The sequence below is a fragment of the Macrobrachium rosenbergii genome, chromosome 31 (genome assembly GCF_040412425.1).
Source record: "Macrobrachium rosenbergii isolate ZJJX-2024 chromosome 31, ASM4041242v1, whole genome shotgun sequence".
Taxonomy (NCBI): Eukaryota; Metazoa; Arthropoda; class Malacostraca; order Decapoda; family Palaemonidae; genus Macrobrachium; species Macrobrachium rosenbergii.
This window is the reverse complement of record NC_089771.1, coordinates 23,435,384-23,454,393: the sequence shown is the minus strand read 5'-3', so window position 1 is coordinate 23,454,393 and position 19,010 is coordinate 23,435,384. Positions and strand designations below refer to the sequence as shown.

General features: G+C 34.2%; 1 long non-coding RNA gene across 1 annotated transcript; it reads right to left on the bottom strand.

Annotated features, from left to right (window-relative positions):
• Positions 1 to 15,265: 15,265 nt before the first annotated feature.
• Positions 15,266 to 18,305, bottom strand: LOC136855253 (uncharacterized). The gene is made up of 3 exons (XR_010857967.1): positions 18,135 to 18,305; positions 17,405 to 17,530; positions 15,266 to 16,775 (listed from the first exon to the last, which is right to left on the bottom strand). It is a non-coding gene; the product is annotated as an uncharacterized lncRNA (long non-coding RNA).
• Positions 18,306 to 19,010: the final 705 nt, after the last annotated feature.

Genomic DNA, 19,010 nt, shown 5'->3' with positions numbered 1-19,010 from the left:
TCTCTCTCTCTCTCTCTCTCTCTCTCTCTCTCTCTCTCTCTCTCTCTCTCCTCAGGACTATACATATCTATGAAGAAATTATTCGATTATAACTTTGCTTGGTAGTATGACCTATCATAAACAGTAAATGCCATAACATAATTATTTTTAAATTACATATTTGCTTATAAAAATTCATAATGATAATTCTTTTTAAATTATAATATTGTGACTGGTTAAAAAGACCCAAAACATTACTTAGATAATTTTCTAAGTGACTATATAAATTAGTCACTAAACTAAAGATTTCTTCTGTCTCTAAAAAGGGGGTAACCAATAAATTTAAGGAAAGAGTAAACTGAAAATTACCCCACAGGAAACTTCCTTGCAAAGACCGAAAGAGAGAGAGAGAGAGAGAGAGAGAGAGAGAGAGAGAGAGAGAGAGAGAGAGAGAGAGAGAGAGAGAGAGAGAGAGAGAGAGAGAGAGAGAGAGAGAGAGAGAGAGAGAGAAGTTTTTTCCAGTGTGTGAAGTAACAGCCACCATGAATCATGTTAATGGCTAACATTTGTTAGTGAAAATAACGCCACGGTCTGCCCTGAACAAGCGTGATAATCTTGTACACTGTGATTTATAGTTATGCTGGAATTAATGGGCTTGGTTTTTGATAGTTTATTAAAGGAAATTATACTCAGATAAAAACAAAAGTAAAAAAATATGCCGAAGTTTCTTCGGAGCAATCAAGTTTTCTGTACAGTGTATAATGCTCTATGAAACTTTCAGCCACGGCCCATGAAACTCTTAGGTGCGGCCCATGAAACTCTGCCACTGTCCAGTTGTGACCTGTGTTGTTGGTACCCATAGCAGTGCCAGAAGTACGATTATGGCTAACTTTAACCTTAAAACAAATAATACTGAGGCTAGAGGGCTGCAATTTGGTATGTTTTATAACTGGAGGGTGGTTGATCAATATACCAGTTTGCAGCCCTCTAGCCTCAATAGTTTTTAAGATCTGAGGGCGGACAGAAAAAGTGCGGACGGACAGACAAATAGCCATCGCAATAGTTTTCTTTTACAGAAAACTAAAAAACATAATTCCCCAGAACTTAAATGCGTGTTGTTTCTTTATTAATAAACTAAAAATTGAATAAAACATATTTTGAATTCTGAAGAAGGTGGGTTAAATATACAGATCAATGGCCGATATATAAATTAAGCTTTGGAAAATCTGTGGTCAAGTAACGAGTTTTCCAAAGATTCGGAAAACATTTCACAGTTCAAAAAGTATTCAAACAATTATCTTTTATGAAGCTGTTATGACGTGCGCATTGTTTCTTCATTCAATCAGAAATAGATTTTAATATTTGAACATAGTGAGTTAAAGATATAGATTAATGGCTAATATAAGATTTAAGCTTTGGGAAATTGTTGTCAGGCAATAAATTTTCACCAGTAATCGGAGCGTTCACATAGCAACAAATTCACAGTATGAAAAATATTTACATAACAAATCTTTTGACAGGACAATACATGGTATTCCTCTAAAGAAAGAGAAAGAGAAAAATGTTTGATGAAATTAACGTAGTAGAATACTAATGAAATAGACCATAAGCACCATCATTTAGTATGTAATGATAAAAAGAAGATAGCAAAATTAATTGTTGGTTTTTCTTCTTATCATTTGTAATATAACCTTCTGGAGCCTCGTGTGAGTACAACACTCCATAATCGCATCAACCTACGACCAAAAAAAAATAATAATTAGCCCTCCCCAAAATCAAATTAAAACACTTTTTTATTTGCTTAACAAGTTTCCGTCGCATCTGCGGGACTAATTAGACCGTAAACATTGTTATAATTACCAAGGCTGTTCCAGCAGTTTCACTCCCCCCCCCTTTCTTTTTTACATTAGTACGAGATTCAGAAAAGTAATGACTATCATATAATCTCTTTTTTTTCTTTCTCCTTCTTCTTCCCTCTCCTTTGATCATTCAATCCCTCTTCGCGTGTTGTCAGATCCATTAATTTGAGCGGTGCAAACAGCATCAGATACAAAATAGCCCTTTCTGGCAACCCCCTCCTCCCCCCACCCCACCGACAGGAGGCCCGTTCCTTCATCAACGTCAGAGACAGTTGGACTAATTTGCTTCTGTTGCTCTGCTCGGGACGGAGCAAATGGTTGTCCCAGAACGGGGCTAGACTCTCTCTCTCTCTCTCTCTCTCTCTCTCTCAAGATAAAGGATAAAGCAAGAATTCACCTTTTATCAAAATTATTAGAACGTCTAGGAGAGAAAAACAAAAAAATAAAACAGATATATTGCATTTAAAATATTTGTGTCCGTGTCATAAATTCGTGGGTGGATTTCTTGCGATTTTCAGCACCTAATGAACGCAACACATAAACTTGGGACTCAGTCCAATCCGGACAGGCAATAAAATCAATAAAAATATTCCTAGTACTAATTACAACCTTGTCGTAAACTGAGAAACAACACAATATCACGGACGACAACACTAAAACCAATAAGGCAAAACACGAGAATAATTCTCCTTATCTATTCATCCCCAGGGGCTATTTATTCTGTTCCAGCACCTCCCTATGTCGTTACACCTGTCTAAATACATCAGCCGTTCCACTGATGCCGTTCCCCAAAAACCTAGGGGGCGTGTCGCGCCCAGGGGAACGTTGGGTAAGATAATAGGGGAGGACGGGCTTTCTTTGGGTGGGTGGGAAGGATTTGTGTGGGAGGGGGGGATATCACCTTTAATGATGAGGTCGACTTTGTACGCAAAGATCGATGGGTTTCTTTAAAGGTTTAGCCTCTTTTTTGTGATTATTTTATTAGGTTTAATGTGATTTTTTTTTATATTTCTAGGAATTTGTGACGTTAAGTAATTTACGTAGATCAACACAGAATTCCAGTCGTTGGCTTATAAGACTAATTATTCCCTTGCATAAGGAAATGAATGTGTGTATATGTATATGTATATATATATATATATATATATATATATATATATATATATATATATATATATATATATATCCATATATATAAATTTATATATATATATATATATATATATATATATATATATATATATATATATATATATATATATATATATATATGTATATATATGTATATATATATATATATATATATATATATATATATATATATATATATATAGTATATATTTTTATATATATATACATATATATACATATGCATGCATATATATTTATATATATATGTGCATGTGTATATATATACACAAATGCATGCATATATATTTATATATATATATACATATGCATATATATATGTGTATATATTACATATATATACACATATATGTCTCTGTGTTTACATCGTCAAACAAACATGCACTTTCCATCACTACAAATTAATCATGTTCAACAACAGCCACATGAAATATCTGACACACTGCCAGGCAGAATTTAAATTCGGTCCATTATCCTCTCGGTTGCATTTAAATTAAAGAAGAACGACTCATGAATTCGCTCTGCACGAGCAACGAATATATTACTGAATATTTAGAAGCTTTAGAAAACACTCGTATTGACCCACTTCTTATCTGGAGTAATTCGTCCTATACACTGAATACATTGATAAATTTTCGTAATTCGTCCTATACACTGAATATATTGCTAAATTTTGTGATAAGTGACTGTATAATACTGAATGTACATACGCTTCAGAAAATACTCGTATTGACTTACTTCTTATCTGGAGTAATTCGTCCTATACACTGAATATATTGAAAAATTTTGTGATAAGTGACTGTATAAACGGAATGTTCAGACGCTTCAGAAAATAATCATATTGACTTACTTCAGAAAATAATCATATTGACTTACTTCTTATCTAGAGTAATTCATCCTATACACTGAATATATTAAAAAATTTTGGTAATTCGTCCTATACACTAAATATATTGATAAATTTTGTGACAAGTGACTGTATAATACTGAATATTCAAACGGTTCAGAAAACAATCATATTGATCTACTATACACTGAATATATCAGTGAGTAATAATACTGAATGTCCTGTAAAGCTGAATATACTGATGAAAATTTTGTGATAGCTAATTAAATTTCTATTGACATGGAAGTTTGTAAATTGAAGTCCTACACTGAATATACTAGATAATTAACAACTACAATAGAACTACTTTATTAAAAAAAGGAAAATATAACGACATTTATATCATGTTAATAACAATGAAGCGTTTTTTTATGATTTTTTTTTATTTCTGTGTAACAAAGCGAGTGGTTATATTCACCTGCAACCAGAATGACAGAGTAAAGGGTTATAGTCTGTTGATAAATTTTGTGTTAAGTGACTGTATAATACCAAAAGTTACAAAACAATCATATTGATTAATAATAATATTTCTACGTCAAGTTTAATTGAAGCTCATAATAATAATACTACAATAATACTACTTTATAATAATAATAATAATAAAATCTCAGAAGAAGGCCCTTTAAAACAAAAGAATAATAATAATAATAATAATAATAATAATAATAATAATAATAATAATAATAATAATAATAATAATAATAATAATAATAATAATAAAATCTCAGAAGAAGGACCTCTTTAAAACAAAAGAATAATAATAATAATAATAATAATAATAATAATAATAATAATAATAATAATAATAATAATAATAACATAACTTTAACAGTCATCAAATAAACAGTACTCAACAGTAGAAGAAGAAGAAGAAGAAGAAGAAGAAGAAGAAGAAGAAGAAGAAGAAGAAGAAGAAGAAGAAAGAGGAAAAATGAGAACCATTACAAATGTTCTCTCTGAACCGTCAGCGAAAATTCCCCCAAAAACAAACATTGTATGACTTCCTCTCTACCCTTTCCGTTTCCCTTCTTCCCCCTTACCCAGAATTCCATTGGTTGGACAACAGGGACTAACTTGAGACTGACATAGGAAGAGAAGGGACGCTATCAATTCCTCCTACCCCTCTTCCCATTTACCGGAGGATCGGGGGAATACGCCTCGGGGTCAATAGGACTGAAACTGATGTTGCTTTTCAAGTGATGTTGGATGGAAAAATTATCCACGATTTTTTTTTTATTCGTGATTTGGGAATTTGGTTTAAAGTGGGTGAATGACTAGCTTGATGGTGTGTATATTTAATGGAAAATCATTCTGGTAATATTGTTTAGCCTTTAAGATTTGGGAAGTTGGTTTAAAGTCGGTGAATAATTAGCTTGATGTGTATTTTTCATGGAAGATCATTCTGGTATTACTTTTCTTTCTTCGCGATTTGGGAATTTGGTTTGGAGTGGGTGAATAATTACCTTAATGTCGTATAAATTTAATGGGAAAATTATCCTCGAGTTGTTTTTTTATTCATGAATTGGGAATTTAGTTTAAAATGGGTGAATAATTAGGGTAATGTTGTATAAAATTAATGGAAAAATTATGCTCGATTTGTTTTTTCTTCACGATTTGGGAACTTGGTTTAAAGTGGGTGGATAATTAGCTTGACACTGTGTATTTTTTATAAGAATTTGTAGGGGTATATGCTGTTTATACTCACTAACTTTATTTTAACAACAAGTAAGGTAAAGTCAAGGTTTCGGATTTTATGTAACCCTGTCTCAATCCAGAAGATATTCTTTTATCTCTTTCTACTTCTTTTTTCAACTTCTTTTGCCTGCAAATTGAACAAATACCTTGCATTTAAATCTAAGAAGAACGAGCCATGAATTCTCCCTACATGAACAGCGAATATGACACTGAAAATTCAGTGGTTATAGGAAATACTCGTACCGACTTGCTTCTTATCAGGTGTCATCCTTCCTACACATTTGAAAATATTAATCAGTTTTATGAAAAGTGAGACACTTTCCTCTGCCGGGAAAACATGAAACGGAACACGGAAGAATAATGCACTTAATGAAATATGGAACTGAACTGAATATAGAATTTAGGCCAAAGGCCAAGCACTGGGACCTATGAGGTCATTCAGCGCTGAAACGAAAATTGAAAAGAAAAGGTTTGAAAGGCGTAACAGGAGGAAAACCTCGCAGCTGCACTATGAACCAATTGTTAGGAGAGGATTGAGGAAAGTCAGATGGAAGAAAGAAAATAGGAAAGGAGGTACAGTAAAAGCTCTGAACGAAAGGGGTTGCAGCTAGGGGCCGTAGGCACTCTGCAAAGAGCCTTAAGTAATGCCTACAGTGCACCGCATGAGTGGCACTGACGGCACTACCCCGCCTACGAGATTAATGAAATATAGATTAGGACACCACCTCCCTTTTGGGGACATCTCTCCCAGGGGCCTGTTTGATGAGCCATCACTTACGTCAGCTGAAGGTGGTGTCCCCAGGCACTCCGGTTATCTGGAAAGGGGAAAAGGAACTGGCTGGAAGGGGAGGAAGTAGAAAAAATAAGAACAAAAGAAAGAGAGGGGGAAAATAAGGGCTTGGATTAACTGTTTGGGTAAGGAGAGAGTGGACGAGATAAATCATGGAATTATTCGAGAATTGTTATCTGAATCTTGGTAAAGGTACGATTTGGGAAATGAATGAATGATTGATTTTAGTGATTTACTACGAAACTGGTTTAAATAAGAGCTAGTAGATTATTTGTATAAGAGAAATAGAATGAGCAATAACGTTAATTATCATAGGTATCAAACGTATCTAGGCATATCCCTGTTTGATTATAAAATGACCAAAATTGTTCAGGGCGTCTTCGCAAACGACATAATGAAAAGAATAGAGATCTGATTCAGAAATTATATATGCTAAAATACAATTAGGACCAAATATTAACAAATCATATAATTTTCAAGAAATTTTATTGCTAGCCTTAACTAATATGGTTTCCTGAGGTGTATGATAAAATTTAACAAAATATGTTTCACGACAGAAAAATAATGGAACAAGATTCGTATACCAGAGGATTACTGTAAGGGGGAAATACTTTGATGACGACTAGAGAGAGAGAGAGAGAGAGAGAGAGAGAGAGAGAGAGAGAGAGAGAGAGAGAGAGAGAGAGAGAGAGAACGTACAAGCATGTTTCCGCTTGAATAGGAGGGAAAAAATTTATCGCACTTCAGTGTAGGCTTAATTGTTATCACAATAATGGGCAAGGGTCTTTGCAGTGAAATTGCAAAATATTATCAGTGTAATCTGATAGACGTTAGTGTAACGTAACCGGTTAATATTGTAAAGATAGTGGATATATGGATTTCTGAGAACTAGACCAAGCAGATTTCGGTCATCTGTTTGGTACAAAATAAGTATAATTTATAAATGGATATATAAGAATTCCACAAGCAGTGGGATGAAAATATTTGAATGAAGAAAAGAAGACAAAGATGAACATAAAATTACAAAAGAATAACTGACTAATATCATGTTCATGGGACGATGCTAGGAGATGAAGATACGGCGTTGCTAGGTGATGACAGAAGTATTACACAGTCTGGCGAGTTTCACAGTGTATCTAAGAGAAGACCCCTGAATGTAAATTTTATAAAAGATTCAAGCTATCAGGAAAATAGTGAAGTGGAAGGTCGGGTGAGGTATAACATCACTGACTGAGTAAATAAGGAATTGCTGAAACAGTAAATTGGTGAAAGCTAAAAAGTAACTGAAGAAGTGAGAATGCTGGTGAAACTTGATCCTGGACTGTTTTATATATATATATATATATATATATATATATATATATATATATATATATATATATATATATATATATATATATATATATTCTACTGGTCAATTTTACCAGATACATATGTAGGCCTAATTGTAATAGCCACAATGCCCTCTTAACTTCTCGAATTCTTCATGCTTTTTGGATACGCTTGTCACTACAAAGCCGTAAGATCCAATCGCAAGAAATTGAAGAATATATATATATATATATATATATATATATATATATATATATATATATATATATATATATATATGTGTGTGTGTGTGTGTATATATATATATATATATATATATATATATATATATATATATATATATATATATATATATATATATATATATATAAAAGAATAGTTCTTTTTGAAAGTAGATGAATCCATGAAAAACCTTATGCCTTGCAATTATCCTTTCATTCTTCTCTATTATTATTATTCAGGTGAACCCTATTGGTATGTAACAAACCCACAGGGGCTATTGACTTGAAATTCAAGCTTACAAAGAGTATGGTGCTCGTTCGAAAGAAGTAACAGAAGGTAAAGGGAAATACAGAAAGACGAGATCGGTTATTAGAAAAAAAAAACAGATATATTAACAAATTAGTAAATAAGTTAAAAAAAATTATCTGGGAGACTTTGAAATAGTAACTGATAACCTATTGCCTTCAAATCAACCACCTATAATTGTTCAAATTAAGAATGATTCATTGCTAGTCACAAGTTTAGTTGAACGATCAGCTTTATTAGAATCATCTTTGGAATGTAATGAGACTTCCGATTGCAACGAAAGGGTAGTTAGGCCAAACAGAGTGGATGTAGAAAAATTTTCTTCTTTTGTGTTGGATCCCGGGGAGTTTGTACTCCATGATGGAGATAAACCTGATGTGAACAGTTTGTGTGAGAACTTAGATAACACAATATATGAAAATATCGTGAAAGCAAGAAAACCTTCAAGGCAGTGTGATATACCACTACTTCAAGAAGACAGATGGAAATGGTTGATAGAAAAGAAAGACACGCCAGTTATGGTCTGCTATCAAAACACTAGCGAATCACCATCCAGCCAGGCATTTGCCACTTATTTAGAGACGCTTTCTTTCCGAAAGTACCTCTGTCGGGAGTTATAACGAGCCAGACGTCATGAATGGTGTTTACATCACAATACTGGATAACCCCATTTCAGAGAGAGTAGTACGGGATTCAATTAGATTGTTGAAAGGGAATACACCAGCTGGACCGGATGGAATCTCTCCTGGGATGCTGAAGCTGATGAACGACTCTTGGATTGATGTTTTAATTTATATCTTAAATCTCATATTTTATATGTGTTCTCCCGACAGATGGACGAAGTCAAAGTTGTTTACGATTTTCAAAGAAAGGTAATCCATTGGACCTAAGTAATTGAATTGAACTGAATATAGAATTTAGGACAAAGGACAAGCACTGGGATCTATGAGGTCATCCAGTGCTGAAACGGAAATTGACAGTAAAAGGTTTGAAAGGTGTAACAGGAGGAAAACCTCACTGTTGCACTATGAATCAATTGTTAGGAGAGGGTGGAAAGTAAGATGGAAGAAAGAGAATATGAAAGGGGGTACAGTAAAAAAAACGAAAGGGGTTGCAGCTCGGGGCAGAAGGCACGCTGAAAAGAACCTTAAATAATGCCTACAGTGCACCGCATGAGGTGCACTGACGGCACTATCTCCCCACGGGATTGGACCCCAGTAATTATCGAGGGATAAACACGATGTCCGCATTCCCAAAATTATATGATATATCATTCTCACCTCCAGATTGCAAAGTTGGTTTACTCCCGACGAAGAGCAAACAGGAGCTAAGAAAGGAAGGCTATGAAAAACAAATTCTTGCTCTCAGACTCATAATCGATATTGACAAGTGAAATAAATAAAAAAATAAATCCTATATGTGATTTTCATAGACTCTGATAAAAAGCTTATGATAAAGTTATAAAGAGGAAATTGAATGAGGCCCTGAGAAAGTTGGGATGTGGGTCAAACATGAGGCGAGCAATTAAAAACGCTTGACAAAAAACCACAAGCATAATTGATGACCTACTGGTAGAAACTAAAGCTGTTGTCCGTCAGGGGCGCCCAAGTTCATGCTTTTTAGTTTTCTGTAAAAGAAAACTATTGAGATGGTTGTTTGTCTGTCCGTCCGCACTTTTTCTGTCAGCTCTCAGATCTTAAAAACTACTGAGGCCAGAGGGCTGCAAATTGGTATGTTGATCATCCACCCTCCAATCATCAAACATATCAGATTCCAGCTCTCTAGCCTCAGTAGTTTTTATTTTATTTAAGATTAAAGTTAGCCATGATCGTGCGGCTGGAAACGCTATAGGACATGCCTGAAAGTTTCACGAGCCGCTGCTCATACAGCATTATACGCTGTACAGAAAACTCGATTCTTCGGCGCATTTTTTACTTACTTACTGCCTCTGTGAACCCGATAATTCGAATGATATAGGAATTTGGGAAGGATGGATGGCTTGGGGCCTTTAACCTTTTACTTTTAATGAACAATACTGTTATAGTCACTAGAACGAGAGAGGGAGCAGTTTGGAAATTTCAGCAAGTGTTAAACTACTGCAATCAGTATGGCATGAAAATTAACGGTGGAAGAACGAGATATTTCATCGCAAGCACAAAGGACAGAGACCCTTTGATGTGCAACAGTGTATCTGTTCAGTGGTGTGATACACGTGTGTATCAGGGCAACACAGTTATGAATGCAAGTATACATGAACAAGTGGAAGGACATATACGTCGAAGTATTGAGGAATATTCACAAATTTCAATTAAGTCTGGCGAAAAACAATGACGCTCCTTTTATGTGAAATTAAAAGTCTGAGTTGAGTTGATTATCGAATTTAGGCAAAAGGCCAAGCACTGGGACCTATGAGGTGATTCAGCGCTGAAAGGGAAACTGACAGTAAAGGGTCCTTTACATTAACGTACTTGTCTGAGAGATTTGCCTGAAAGGTGTAACTGGAGGTAAACCTCGTAATTGCACTACGAAACAATTGTTAGGAGAGGATGTAAAGTCAGATGGAAGAAAGTGAGTATGAACGAAGGTACAGTAAAAGGAATGAACGGGGTTGCAGCTAGGGCAGAATGCGCACTGCAAAAGACCTTAAGTAATGTCTACAGTGCACCACGTAAGATGCACAGATGGCACTACTACCCCCCCCCCTCATACGGGGATGAATCATGGTGGACCTTCAATATGAAGCTGACGAATGAAATATATTTGGGGACTCCAAAAGATCTCCTAGGCCTAAGGCATACCGTGTGCACTGAACCGGTTTGTTTGGAGGTTGCTAATATCATGCGTAGGAAATTTAATTTCTTTAAAGAAAAAAGTCAATGGAAAGACCTGACTGCGATCAAACTTACTTTCACCAACTGATTAATGAAGCAACAGAAGTGCAGTCTCCCGTGGGAGTATATTTCCAAGCATTACTGTGAGTCTAGGGAGACCCAGTGAAGATTGAATTAGTCACATTACGGCAAAAAGTAAGCGAAAACATTGAATCAAGTTGTCGGTTAACTTACAAGCAGTTTAACCCTGAGCTTGTCGCACCAACTGTCTACAATAGCCGAGAAATAGTCCCTGAACGCCACAGATTAGCCTATACTAGAGCAAGGTCAGGTTCTCATCGATTCTAGATAGAAAACGTACGTTGGTCTAGTGGTCTAGAACACCACGAGAAAGACGTCTTTGTAACTGTGTAGAAGTACAGGATGAGGATCATGTACAGTATTACTTAAGATTAGAATTTAGGCCAAGGGCCAAGCGCTGGGACCTACGTCTACGGGGTCATTCAGTGATGAAAGGTCTGAAAGGTGTAACAGGAGGAAGACCTCGCGGTTGCACTGTGAAACAATTGTTAGAAGGTGGAAAGTCAGATGGAAGAAAGACAATATGAACGGAGGTACGGAAAAAGGAATGAAAGAGGTTGCAGCTAGGGGCCGAAGGGAGGCTGCAAAGAACCTTAACCAGTGCCTACAGTAATATAAGGAGGGATTTTACAACGTTAGACTAAAGTTTACTAGAACATTTAATGACATGAAAATATTCAAAACTTGTCGAAATACTTGTACTTGATTGTAAAGAAAATGAATGAAATAAATGAAATAAGGTAAATGAAAATAAGTTCTGTTAGTTTCAATTGCTGTATTTTGCTTCAATGGTTGTGTGCATTAATGATATATTTTTTTTTTGTATAACAATGGACGATCGTGGTAGTTATTGAGACTTACTCCCGTATAGGTGAAGGCCCTATTACAGTAATAACATTTATATATTATGTCCTATATATCTATGCATTGTTGAAAACACTGTCGTTAATAAATAATCAATAAATTATCAGTTATTAGAAAAACAGATTAATTAACAAATTAGTAAAATAATTGAAAAAAATGTAAGTATCCCATAACATGTAATAGTGTAGGAAATGAACGAAAGCACACTCCACTTTCTCTTACCCATTTTACGATTCACGAAAGGGAAATCCAACAAATGCATTTAACCTTCATAACCATAAGTAGCCTGGAATGTTATTACGCGTCACGGTAAACAGGGAGGCGAATGAAGTTATGTTTAACTTGAAAAAAAAAAAAAACCACGCGAGTTCATTACCAGGAAATGAGTGAAGTATCTTCCAAGAACTAACATAATTTTCAGTGGAAAAAGTGTCACCCATCCACTCTCTCGCCGACTACCTCTGTCAGGAAAGCCACGAAATTTTATAGTTTTTTTTTTTTTATAAAGTGGCTGCTGATTTGTACAGCTAGCATTCTTCTGTATGGGTTGCTACTCACAGTTGCTAAATTAATGCAGTCCAGTTTATTTGTTCTCAGAAATTATGAACAGGAAAATGGCAGGCAAATGCTCATCATAACATAAGGTTAAAATGGAATATATATATATATATATATATATATATATATATATATATATATATATTTATTTATATATATATATATATATATATATTTATATATATATATATATATATTTATATATATATATATATATATATATATATATATATATATATATATATGAGTGTGCTTACTCACTTAGTTTCTAGAAATTAGTATTTACATTTAATGTAAAAAATAAACAAGATAGAAAGAGAGCGACTGACAGAAAGTGGAGACCTACTGAGAGAGAGAGAGAGAGAGAGAGAGAGAGAGAGAGAGAGAGAGAGAGAGAGAGAGAGAGAGAGAGAGAGAGCACTCTACCCTTTAGGCCATTCAGAGACGGTGTCGTAGATTGGAAAGTTAGAAAATACATTTTCGTTCAGAGTTTTATAAGAACTCTGGCGAAACTTTGGTCATAATACTCAGCGGAGGCATCTAGAGGAGAGTTTGTTTCTGGGTGTTGAAGTGAATCAATTGCTTTATTTCACGAGCGTTATGTCTGGCTTGACTGATGTAATATGTCCAATGAAAATGAGCAATGAAATTACCATGAATAAATCAGATCAGATATGAGTTTTACACAGACACCCCCACCTGTTTATGTTTATATATATATATATATATATATATATATATATATATATATATATATATATATATATATATATATATATATATATATATATATATATATATATATATATATATATATATATATATATATATATATATATATATATATATATATATATATATATATATATATATATATATTATATATAATATATATATATATATATATATATATATATATATATATATATATATATATATATATATATATATATATATATATATATAAAGTTAAGACAATTTCAAATGTCACATCAACGGCTTTATGAAAATCAAGTTATCTTATCTGATAAATGAGTAATTACTGTATTTCTCTTTCATGAAATCCACAACCTAAAAATGAAAAAAGAAAAAAAGCAAAGTACTGCTAATAAAATAAAACTCCATATTCTAGTCCGTCACTCACCTCATAACAAGAATCGGATACCATTCGAAAGAAAACTGCTGTTCTCAAAGAAACCAAATTTACATATGACTGCACACTTCCTTGAAAAACGGCGACCTACCAACAAAAGTCCCGACTAAAGATCCTTCCCTGAATAGCCTGCAAATAAAGGATACTTCTATAAGGATTCCTCTCAGACATACGGTAACGACTCGCTTCAAAGACATTCGTCCTTAATGAATGGGAGCTTACGACTCCGTTGCCATGGCAACGCCAGAAGACGGGGACAAATGAAGTTATGTGCGTTTTACGAGGAGTGCCACCCTCATTTTGAGAGCTGGGAATGTTCGGTTGCGTGTTCACGGATTTCGTTGTTTATTTCTTCCCTAGGCGGTGAATTGCAAGTTTGGGAAGACGAAACAGAAAATATTAAGGAATGGTTAGGTTTTTTTCAAGTTGTTAATGACCTATCGTTGCTTTCTGCATCACAATGAAATAGTGAAGGGATGTTTGACTGATGTATTGTTTCAGCTTTGTTTTGGGGTTTTCAAGCCATGCATACAAACATACACTGATTATATATAAAATCAATCCTTCGCTAAATAAATCGATAATCCTAAGAATTGCCGTTCAGTGGAAATGAGCCATTTTGAAGACTAGCTGTTTAAAAAATAACAACAGCAGCAGGTTTCTAGAGAGATCAAAGTCTTTAAACTTCATGGTAGTTATAACTAATCAAGATCTTCAAGCTATTACCTATTAGCTCCATTCTCCATGGTTAAACCGTTCAATGGCATTACCGTTTTAAATTAGACAAAACACTGAATGTTCGAGGAACTATTACTTTTTACGGACTAAAACCTGCTTATAATTACCGACTTGTTTAAAATCGTTTATTAAATAACTATAAAATATTAACTATCGTTACACAAGGATATTATAAACCGAAGGCCTATATATCTCGCCTATCACTTAACGGCTGTTGGTTTCCATCTGCTAGTACTCAAGTCTGTACTAACCGTGATTGAACTGAAATGAATATAGAATTTAGGCTGTACTAACCGTGATGAACTGGTGCTTATCTACTTGAAGTTAGCCAATTGTTTAATATTCAACTAAGTTCGCCTTTGTGTATGAAAAGCCACATAGCGCTTCCAACTTACTAACTCATCCTTGTAGTATTTTATTGTATATCCTTCAGCATCACTATTTAGTTAACCCTCACTAGTTAATTTTAAGTTACAAAAAAAAAAAAAACCATCCTATTTTGATAGATCTTGCTTTACGACGACAACTGCTTTAATAACCTTCCGCCTCGACAGAAATGTGTAGTAACTATGTACAGTACCAAAAGTATCAGACAACTGCAACATTAAGTTCAAGCAATTAATCAGATGTAAATCTTAACGCAACAACTGAATACCAACACAGCTACATGAACAAGCTTTGGTGAATAGGCTATATAGGTTTATGAATAAATAACCTTTAAGTACTTCGTTGTCTTAAAATTTAGAAACGATTCTCAGATGGATAGTCAGTTTCTCCAATATTGTTTCGAAAGTTAACTGCGATGGAGATTATTCAAAGTAATTTTGATTTCAATTATTTACTTTCGACATGTTACTTGGCTACTAAAAATAGCATTTAACTGCCCATTTCGTTTCTTAAAATACAGATCACTAATTGCAATTCTCCCAGTACTACAACCTTATAACATTGTACAATCAGTTGAAAAAGTAATTTCCTTCTGGTACTTAAGTCCGTACCAATCGTAGTGTACTGCTATCTACGTGGAATTAGCTACTAGTCTTTAACATTCGACTAAGTACACCTTTCGTGTAAGAGTCAAATAGCACTCGGCTTACTAACTCAACCTTATAGTATTTTCTATCCCTCACTGTTTAGTTTAAGCGTAAAAAAAAACCTACTTTGATCGATGAATTTGCATTACGATAAACAGCTTATTCACCACCTGCCCCAACAGAAATGTCTAGTAACATTATGTACAGCACCAAAAGTAGCTTAGATAACTTTGAGATTCCAAGTTCAAGAATTGAGCCATGTGTAAACCTTTACGTAATATGAACATTAGCTACATTTAAGGACAAGCTATGATGAATAGGCTGTTTAGGTGTATGAACATAACTAAGATTTATTAGTAACCAACCTCTACACTGCTGAATTGTTTTTCCAATATTCGTTTTCAATATTTTTAAAGTTCACTAAAATGGAAATATTTCGAAGCAACGTTTTGGTTGAATATTCGAAGAATAACTATTGACATCCTTTACGTTGCAAGGCCCATTTGGTATTCGTAAAATACTGTTTACTTATTGCAGTTCTCCCAATAATGCAATCTTAAAACATTATACAATCTTTGGTTTTACCTATTTTGCCAGCCCTTAAGGCATACTGTACAATCAGCAGTTACAGTAACTTTAATTATCGCCCGTCAAGTATTTACATTGATTCAATGTAAAATCTAAACAAATGGACTTAATGTCACCCAATTACGCCTGCCGAAAACGCAAGCCACACGTTGAAAAGTTTCCATGTATATCATAACAGGCATTTTAGGCATACCCAAAAGGCAAGTCAATTTAAAATAATTGAATCCTTATCAATTTTCAAACTACCACAAAATATTGAGGATAAAGATTAATCACCATTATTTTCATTGTTAATTTTTAAACCATTCAAACAAAACATTGATGATAAAAGATATGCAATCATATCCCTTATTTTCAAACAACCATACAACTTAAAACATTAAGGAAAAAAATTACCATTATTTTTAAGGCAAAATTAGTTAATTCTCATCCAAGACAGCTTCAAAAGGCCTGTGTTTTGAGAAACCCAGGGGATATCCAGGAGAATATTCCAATTCCACCATTATCACTGCTGCATACGTTTCCCACCAGTCCAGGAACTCAGCTCTGAGAATATCTCTCGTTTTAGTAATCAGGTTTTGGGACCCAAGAGATCTATGATAGCATTTAAAGCCCAAAACCACATCTGCTTATATTTCCCACTTGTCTGGAAAACCCATCAAACCTCCGAGAATGTTTGTCTTGCTCGTTTTAAAGTAATCAGGTCACACCTGGAATAATCAAGAGCGTAAAGAATAGTTCTGATCAGATTTAGATATTACATTTATAATCTCACTGCCCTAGTAACAGCAAACCTTGACAGTTCATCTTTGGAAAAAAAAATTCTTAAGCAAAATAGTTAATGCAAAACCCAAAAATTTATCGAGTAAGGATTATCATAACATTACTGCCCTGAAAACTATAACCTGACAATTCTTTCTATGAAAACGATCCATGTCCCAGGCATAATTGTTACTTTACTAAAATATAAGAGTTTAAGAAGAAAGTCTTAAGTTGTACATAAAGGAAACTAATTGCAAAGGGATCCAAGTCTCACATTCAAAATCGTTACTGAACTTCAAAATAGAAAGATTTAAACAGCTATATAAAAAAAAATACACGCCTCCCATTGGCAAAATTTTTACTGAACTTTAAAATATTAAGAATTCAGAAGCAACTCTAAATATAAAAATTTAACACAAATCACCTTTAACTCGAGAATGTCATTGTGTAAAACTAAAAAAAATTAAAACATCTCGGAATGTCAAAAATTGTGTTTAAGAAAAATTCTTAACGGAACTTATCCAGAAATATTAAGAATTCAGAAGCAACTCAAATACATAAAAATTAAACAAATTACCTTTTTAACTCCAGAATGTCATTTTGCATTTCCTTTCCACTGGTTTAGATTGTACAACACTTTGCCACGACTTAACGAGGATTACCGTCCAAAATCAGCCAGGCCACATCAGAAATAGAGATTAGTCTGAAATGAGATGAAAAGCTACAAAAAAAGTCTAATACATTGTATTAACATATGCTATGAATTAGAATATGAATATATAAGTAACAATGAAATTTGTTTCAAATATCAATTAACATTCAGCAAAGTTTTCAAAGTAAATTTCCTAGAACTTCCTTAATCTATGACTACGAAGTCGAAAACTTGCTCAAAATTAATAAAGCTTACTTTAATTGAACAAAAATATCTAATTGAACAAAAATATTAAGTAAAAGACTGCCTTCATAATTCGCACAGTACACGCAAAATAAACTGAAAAATATTAAGTAAAAGTATCTTAATTCACAAACTATACACTAAATCCTAAACTTTAAAAGCTAAATTAAAATAAGTAAAAAATCCTAAATTCACATACAAGCAAAAAATCCTATCAAACTAAGAGCACTCAAGTACCCGCAAGAGTAAAAAAAAAAAAAAAATTCCTCCCAGGAACTAGTTATGGCAGGACTGACGTCCTACCATAATCAGTTCAAGGGAGTACCTCCACCCCTTAAGGGGCACCGCCCCTTAAAAGGGTGGAGGATTAAAAAAAAAGTTTTGGGAAAGATGCAAGCAGCAAAACACTCACCGTCTATTTCCATCTTCTATATTTACCCATGCTCTCTAATATTGAAGCGGGGCCAATTCTTTCGCCTCCTTGATTCCGTCATCCAGACAAATGGACCAGATCGATCATTTGAAATATGAATATCCATTACTGATAACTATCCTACGAGTAGGCACTAACACGGACGATCCTGAAACAAGAGACATTAAAAACTGTAGTCAGTTACATATCTTAACGTAAAGTTAGATTCTCCACTCGAACTAAGAACTAACGTACAATTTTATGGCAAAACAGTCATATTTAAAATCTTGTTATAATAAGCTTACCAGCATCTCATCTAAGTTCAACACTTTCGCACAGACAGCCGATACGTGAAACAACTACAACCGTGAAGGAAACTCCTTTTAAATCACAGCAGAACATGAAACAGACGCTAAACTCCCCTCTGGACACAACTATCGAGAAACGACGGTCGCCGGTCGACGAAGGTACGCGTCACGTCCCAGGCAAGGATCTTCAACTCCACGAGCAACTACTAACAAACAGTCACTCGGTTGTCCTTGGCGAGAATCAGGCCATACGCCTTGCGTTGCTCCTCGGCTGAATTATTTCCTTCTGGCCCATTTTCTTTGGTCGACGTTCAATCTATTCTTCACGAAACATATACGAAATTGCTTGTACTATATAAGATTGGCTGATGATATAACTGTATAACTAAAGGAGCTTAGCGAACGAGAAGCAAGCTAGAATCGCTTGACATGCGCACTGGAGTGTATGATTACAGGAAATCTGGCCGTTATGTATTTCCTTGTTACAGTTGTACATAAACAACATTCGTCATACATTTACATGCATTCAATACATTTACATAACATCTCCTGCGTTTTATGACACTGC